Below are 8,418 nucleotides of genomic sequence, written 5' to 3'. Positions count from 1 at the left end.
TATTAATTCTTAAGTTTGATGAGACTAACAGGAGCATTATCATACGTACATAATATTTTATTTATGACTAGACTATTTATTATGACTGACTAGATATTTCCGCCTCAGGCACAAGCGACCAGTCCAAACTGAGAGCGTCATCTTAGAGTAGATCAGATACTAATAATCTTTATGCCACTGCTTGTGGCAGCGTCGTGGGGCGGGTCGTTCCCTTCCCTAAAATATGGTCGAGGGAAGCGATGGCAGGTCTATGCGTCATGTTCGTGAACGGGCGCTGCTTGTGGTGGCCGGATGATCCTATTTTCTATTTCTTTTATATTTTCTATATTTTTTTAATCAAAGTATATTTTTTTTATATAATAGCTAATAAAATGCTTGCATAATGCCTTTATTTTATTTGCGACATGTGTGGATTGATGCTTCTACTGTATATTGTACTTTAAGTATGTTTACCAGTGGGAGGCTCCTTGGCACAGAATACCGGCTAGATTATGGGTACCACAACGGCGCCTATTTCTGCCGTGAAGCAGTAATGTGTAAGCATTACTGTGTTTTGGTCTGAAGGGCGCCGTAGCTAGTGTAATTACTGGGCAAATGAGACTTAACATCTTATGTCTCAAGGTGACGAGCGAAATTGTAGTGCCGCTCAGAATGTTTGGGGATTTTCAAGAATCCTGAGCGGCACTGCATTGTAATGGGCAGGGCGCATCAATTACCATCAGCTGAACGTGCTGCTCGTCTCGTCCCTTATTTTCATTAAAAAAGAAATGTACTCAAAATAACTAACTATGTTTTTACTTATTCATTTACTTATTTTTTTCCTTACTCGTGTAAGACATTTAGTAATTGACGTTTATTGTATTTTGTTGCATCACTTTGCATATATTGTACTTGAAATGATTTGTAAAAATAAAAATATTTTTGTTTGTTTGTTTGTTTAAATAAATACCCTACATATATCATGTTCGAACTGTCAGAGCTGTTCGACATTGATGAAATCACAGCCATGGCCAGCAGGCTCGATGCTGTCCGGGACGACCCGCCGTCGCTCCTGCAAGTTATGGCAGACAACGGCAAAATATTCCGTGCCCTCACCGATATAGGGCGAAAGTATAAAAACATTCGCGATGCCTAATTACGTAAGCGGACGGGTTAAACCACATACGCTCCGTATAGCGTATTTTAACGCCCAAGGCCTTAAGCCTCAACTAGACTTGGTGAAGGAGTTCGCTCACGAACATCAATTAGACCTATTCTTAGTGCAAGAGACATTTCTAAAACCACGTATACGCGATCCGCGTATCGCTAATTATAACTTAGTCAGGAATGATCGCACCACCCGTATGGGCGGCACCCTCATTTATTTTAAAAGGTCTCTACACTGTATACCTATAGATCCTCCGGTCCTCACTAACATCGAGGCCTCTGCCATCCGGGTCAGTATGGCGAATCACCAGCCGATCACTGTTATTTCAGCTTATCTTCCGCCCAACAAAAAAGTATTATACACAGATATAGAAGCATTACTCGGCCACGGGGCTGCAGTCATAGTGGGTGGCGATCTTAACGCCAAACACTCCAGCTGGAACAGTAGAGCCACAAATAGAAACGGAATCTTATTAGATTCGCTGACAGACACGCTGAACGTTTCAGTAATAGCACCCGACGAACCAACACATTATCCGGATAACGTCGCGCACCGACCCGACATACTAGACGTTGCGTTACTTAAGAACGTAACGCTCAATGTAAATTCAATCGAGGTTTTTCACGAATTAAAGTCAGACCACCGGCCCGTCGTCCTAAATCTAGGCCCACCGGTTAACTTTCAACCACCGACGAAAACAGTGATCGACTGGCAACGGCTGGAAAAGGATCTCGAGTCTATCAAGTCCGACGACCTTGACCTTATACCGGACGTCATCGACTCGGTCGACACGGCTCACAGTGATCAAGGCCTGCTCCAGGCAGGTTCCGACGATGCAACTGCATCGCCTAAACCTGCCTCCAGAGGTCAGGAACTTACTCACACAGAAGCACAGAGCCACTAGACTTTACGACAGGTATCCGTCGGTCGAGAATAGGCGCCACCTCCGCTACCTACAGCGGGTGGTACGGGAACGTATCGCGGAACTCCGCGGCGAACGTTGGGAACGCTTGCTCGGCAACCTTAAGCCATCACATGTGGCTTTCTGGAAGCTGCCTCGCGCGTTCAAACAGGAGCCGCCCACTGTCATGCCTCCTTTGGACAGACCGGGACTGCAGCCGGCGCTCGATGACGATGAGAAGGCTGAATGCCTCGCCGATAGTCTCGAGAGTCAGTGCTCTCCAAATACAGCAGCCGACCCGACACACGTTGACGAAGTTGATCGTGAAGTTGAACGTCGCTCCGCTCTGAGCCCTTCAGGCAATGTAATAAAACCCACCTCTTACGAAGAGGTGAAGCTAATCATTAAGGAGCTTCACTCCAAGAAGGCCCCGGGGCCCGACACTATAAACAATAGGGTTCTTAAAATCCTACCCTCGACTCTTATTACTTTATTGGTTACCATTTTTAATATTCTATTGTCTAATAGCGCGTTCCCCGAACAATGGAAAGATTCCATTGTTATCGGTATCCCAAAACCCAATAAACCTAAAGCTAATCCGAGTAGCTATAGGCCTATTAGCTTAATTGACTCGATCGGGAAACTTTACGAAAGATTAATTCTCGCGCGTCTTAATCATTACATCGCGGAGCTCAACCTGATACCCGACATACAGTTCGGATTCAGAACCGCTCACTCGTGTCCCCAGCAGGCTCACCGACTCACCGAGTACATTCTCGTACGGCGTCAACTTCACGCTACCACGGCAGCCGTGTTTTTCGATGTCGCGAAGGCATTCGACAAGGTATGGCACAACGGCTTAGTATTCAAGCTGTATCAACTGGGAGTGCCAGACAGGCTCGTGCGCATCATACGAGCCTACCTTACTGATCGCTCCTTCCGATATCGAGTAGAGGGCACCCTATCCTCACCCAGACCCATCAGGTCTGGCGTGCCACAGGGTTCAGTCCTCTCTCCCACTCTTTTCTCGCTCTTCACGAGCGACATTCCCAAGTTTCCGAGTGTCCAGCTCGCTCAGTACGCTGACGATACGGCACTCTACTTTGGCTCCGCTCTATTGAACCGCTCAACCTTGAGCAGGAACATTAAAGTACTTCAAGCCGCCGTCGATGAACTAGGCAACTGGTTCAGAAAATGGCGGATTGAAGTGAACCCCACCAAGAGTGCAGCGGTACTCTTCGGTAACGCGAATAGCATCCGCGCTAAAAAACGACCGACCGACGTCATTAAATTGTATGAAACACCCATACCGTGGGTGAAGGATTACAAATACTTAGGAGTCACGTTCAACAGCAATATGAACTTCAAGAAACATATTGATACGGTATGCAATAGAGCCCGATTTGTCCTCAGTCGCCTTTATCCACTTGTGTGTGGGCGAAGCAAACTTCCGCTCAAACACAAAGTGACGCTGTACAAAACCATCGTACGGCCCATACTGTCATACGCAAGCGTCGTTTTCGCGCACACCCGACCGTGCTACTTACGTCGTTTGCAAGTAGTTCAAAATAAATTCACGCGCATGGCAACCGGAGCCCCGTGGTTCATTCGAAACGTTCAAGGATTCACCGCGACCTAGAGCTTCCGACGATAGCTCAACACTTTAAAGAGATCTCGCGACGCTTCTTTGACAAGGCGCCTAACCATCCCAACATCTTGGTTAGGAAGGCATGCGGGTGCACACCCCTTCACCATAGTCTCAACCCAATAAGACGTCCCAGACACGTAACGGTAGACCCGGATGACGACATCACCATCGCGAACGCGACACCCACACAAACACCGATACAGACACGCACACACCGCCTTCGCAGGCGTAGGCGCGGTCAACCACCGCAAACCACTGGCACTCGTCGCTCTGACGATGGCCAGCGGCCCGCACCCTAGATACACCACACATTGTTTTGATACCCGACGAGACGTTAGTCCTCGTCCTGTAACCGCTTCACTACACTCACTCACACACGGACTGACTGACGGACTGACATACACCACTTACACAATCACAAACACACTCCACAAACAGACACAAACATGCATGCACACAAACATTTACACTACGTACATACATACAAACACACATACATACAATCATAAACACATACATACACACTTACATACATTACACAAAACATCACCACACTCGCCGGCGAGTGTGTCCTTATCACCTTTTCATATTTCATCTTCATTTCATCTTCATTTTCATTCTCTCTCCTTCCCACAAGCACACAGCCGGTCTGAGGTTCGAGTCTCCTTAGGAGACGCCCCGCGACTGTTGTTGCGTAGTCTTTGCGGCCTCCACGGCCCACGTCCTACTTCGCTGTGAAAGCCAGGGCTGCTAACAGCACAGAGGAGGTTTTAGTCGGTATGGGGTGTCCGCTTACGCGGACACTCGAGTCCGACATATTACGCCCCGTTCCGGGGCGTAAATACGTAATCGTATTTCCTCCTCTCAAAAAAACAAAACCCTACATATAATACCTAATATATACAATAAATTGGTTATCACGAAATTCAGGGGAAGTTAGTGTAGGAGATGATGTGTGGTGTAAACGAACTCTCTTCCACGTCCAAACAAGCTGTGAGCTTCCTTGTGTGGCTGTGTGCAGGACGAAACGATACGAGTACCTTCAAAAAAGGGCGTACACCTTTGGAAAAGGCACACAATGACCTTGTGATTCCTCTGGTGTTGTAACAATATGTGATGTATTTACGTACGCATTGTACGGCGGTGATCACTTAATAAAAAATTAATGCCATCATGTGTAGATTTGTAGCAATGTGTAATGATGATACAAATATTAGATCAATTAATTATGGCGTGCAGTTAGGAGCAGTGTGGGTTATATTGCAAGGGAAGGTATGAAGGTAACATGGTTATGGTTTCTAAAGTGGCTTTGATCCAGTTCATTTCAGCCCTGTTACACTGCGACCAATGTGTTCTATTGTGATAGCCACTGTTAACTATAGCTCACTGCAAACATTGATTCTTTTCATGAATCTTATTTTGTCTTTTGCAGTGAGCTGGCGTATCTCAAATGGTTGAAGAATTGGACTTCCCAAAGAGATGCTACGTTTACGCATTAAAGGACGACATTCAGAGAGAATGTGTAGCGGGGTTTCATCTGCACTATTACAGAATCTACACGCTCTGCAATCTCTGAGACCTAAGATTGAGAGGTGTTTGTTTAATCTGCAGTGCCCCGTTAATGTCCTGGTTAATATGCGTAAGTTTTCTCTACTTACCCCTAGTGCCTCATTCGCAGCCTTTTTTTGAAGGCTTGGATTAAGGTCTTGGAATGGGTTAAGCCCAGAGTGTTGTTCCAGAGTTTAATGCACTCTTGTGAACATGACGTATCAAGGGTTGATTTAACAAGACTCCTTGGGACACCACAGAAGGGTTCAGGGCCAAATTGAGTGCTTTTAGCACCAATTCTTGCAAATTCGTCGGCGTATTCATTGCCTTCGATCCCTGCATGTCCTGGAACCCATCGAAGTGTAACTCTGTTTATTCCTCCCAGAGTATTCAGTATAGTCCGGAAGTAGTCTACAAGCTTTGAGACTGTTCTGTTGCAGTCTATAGCGGACAGAGCCGCCTGACTATCTGTGTGGATATACATACACTTCCCGACGTAGCTTTTATTTAGGATGGATTCCGCACATTCTAGAGGCAAGATTTCCCAAGTTGACGGATTTGCCAAATTTGGGGCACTCTCCGAAGATTCCACAGCCAACGTCAGAACCCGACTTGGATCCATAAGTATACCATTAAAGGATCTCTTTTTTCCAAGTAATTCGATTGTTTAACCAGTCCTCTCTTGTGGGGAATTCAATACTAAAGTTGCTGATGAAGTCAAATTTCGGCAGCATGGCGTCACTCACATGTCTAATACAGGACTTCTCAGTAAGGATTGCTCAAATAACCGCAGCGAGTTTGAGAGATAGTTAGTCCGGATATGGGTCATAACTCTATGCATGCTGTCCCTCGCCTCCTTTTGTAGATATAGGTTTAGGGGCGGCAGGTTCAGAAGTGCATTTAGGGCTGCTCCCGGCGTGGACGTCATGGCTCCTGTTTTTATCGCGCATGCAGTTCTTTGAAGGCTTCCTAATTTGGCAATAACGGTCTTTTGGGCAATTTTTCTGCACCAGACCACAGAGCCATATGATATCAGTGGTCTTACAATGGCTGTGTACAGCCAAAGGGCCATGTTGGGCTTTAGACCCCATTTTTGGCCGACAAGACGAATACAACTACTTAAGGCAAATTTTGCCTTTTGCACAATACCGTCCACTTGACTATTCCAGGTAAGTTTCTGGTCTAAAGTAAGTCCCAGATATTTTACCTTGTTGGAAAACGGTATAGATCTATTATTCAGTCGCGGAGATATGAGGCCTTCCAACTTCCGCTTCCTTGTGAAAGGAACCAGGACAGTTTTGTCAGCATTAACCGCCAGTTCATTTTCTTGGACATCCTTTTGTGGTCATTACATCAAGAGAGACTCCATGTAGCCTCAATCTAACAATCCTACTTGAGAGCATCGACTCAACCCATTTGACAGTGGTACAGTAGGCCATTTTATCGGCTAAAGCATTAACTAAGGCCTGTATGGATGTTTTATCAAAAGCTACTTCAGTGTCTAGGAAGGCGCAAAGTGCAATTTGTTTGTCCTCAAGTGCCCTTTCTACCCTGTCTACGAGTTGTAATAGGGTGGCTTCAGTAGATCTACCTCTACAATAGGCATGTTGAGTACGGTGGGTGGGGTTATTAGATAAAACCTTATCTGATGTACCTGTCTATCATCTTCTCCATACCTTTCAATAAGGATGAGTCTATACTATCTCGTACCTTATACAGAAAGCGCTTAATATAGCGCAAAATATCCAAATGGTGCCAAGAAAATGAACTGGCGGTTAATGCTGACAAAACTGTCCTGGTTCCTTTCACAAGGAAGCGAAAGTTGGAAGGCCTCATATCTCCGCGACTGAATAATAGATCTATACCGTTTTCCGACAAGGTAAAATATCTGGGACATACTTTAGACCAGAAACTTACCTGGAATAGTCATGTGGACGGTATTGTGCAAAAGGCAAAATTTGCCTTAAGTAGTTGTATTCGTCTTGTCGGCCAAAAATGGGGTCTAAAGCCCAACATGGCCCTTTGGCTGTACACAGCCATTGTAAGACCACTGATATCATATAGCTCTGTGGTCTGGTGCAGAAAAATTGCCCAAAAGACCGTTATTGCCAAATTAGGATGCCTTCAAAGAACTGCATGCGCGATAAAAACAGGAGCCATGACGTCCACGCCGGGAGCAGCCCTTAATGCACTTCTGAACCTGCCGCCCCTAAACCTATATCTACAAAAGGAGGTGAGGGATAGCATGCATAGAGTAATGACCCATATCCGGACTAACTATCTCTCAAACTCGCTGCGGTTATTTGAGCAATCCTTACTGAGAAGTCCTGTATTAGACATGTGAGTGACGCCATGCTGCCGAAATTTGACTTCATCAGCAACTTTAGTATTGAATTCCCCACAAGAGAGGACTGGTTAAACAATCGAATTACTTGGAAAAAAGGGAGCCTTTAATGGTATACCTATGGATCCAAGTCGGGTTCTGACGTTGGCTGTGGAATCTTCGGAGAGTGCCCCAAATTTGGCAAATCCGTCAACTTGGGAAATCTTGCCTCTAGAATGTGCGGAATCCATCCTAAATAAAAGCTACGTCGGCAAGTGTATTTATATCCACACAGATAGTCAGGCGGCTCTGTCCGCTATAGACTGCAACAGAACAGTCTCAAAGCTTGTAGACTACTTCCGGACTATACTGAATACTCTGGGAGGAATAAACAGAGTTACACTTCGATGGGTTCCAGGACATGCAGGGATCGAAGGCAATGAATACGCCGACGAATTTGCAAGAATTGGTGCTAAAAGCACTCAATTTGGCCCTGAACCCTTCTGTGGTGTCCCAAGGAGTCTTGTTAAATCAACCCTTGATACATCATGTTCACAAGAGTGCATTAAGCTCTGGAGCAACACTCCGGGCTTAACCCATTCCAAGACCCTAATCCAAGCCTTCAAAAAAAGGCTGCGAATGAGGCACTAGGGGTAAGTAGAAAAAACTTACGCATATTAACCAGGACATTAACGGGGTACTGCAGATTAAACAAACACCTCTCAATCTTAGGTCTCAGAGATTGCAGAGCGTGTAGATTCTGTAATAGTGCAGATGAAACCCCGCTACACATTCTCTCTGAATGTGGTCCTTTAATGCGTAAACGTAGCATCTCTTTGGGAAGTCCAATT

The sequence above is a fragment of the Leptidea sinapis genome, chromosome 4, assembly GCF_905404315.1.
Source record: "Leptidea sinapis chromosome 4, ilLepSina1.1, whole genome shotgun sequence".
NCBI classification, from domain to species: domain Eukaryota; kingdom Metazoa; phylum Arthropoda; class Insecta; order Lepidoptera; family Pieridae; genus Leptidea; species Leptidea sinapis.
This window is presented reverse-complemented; position numbering follows the sequence as displayed.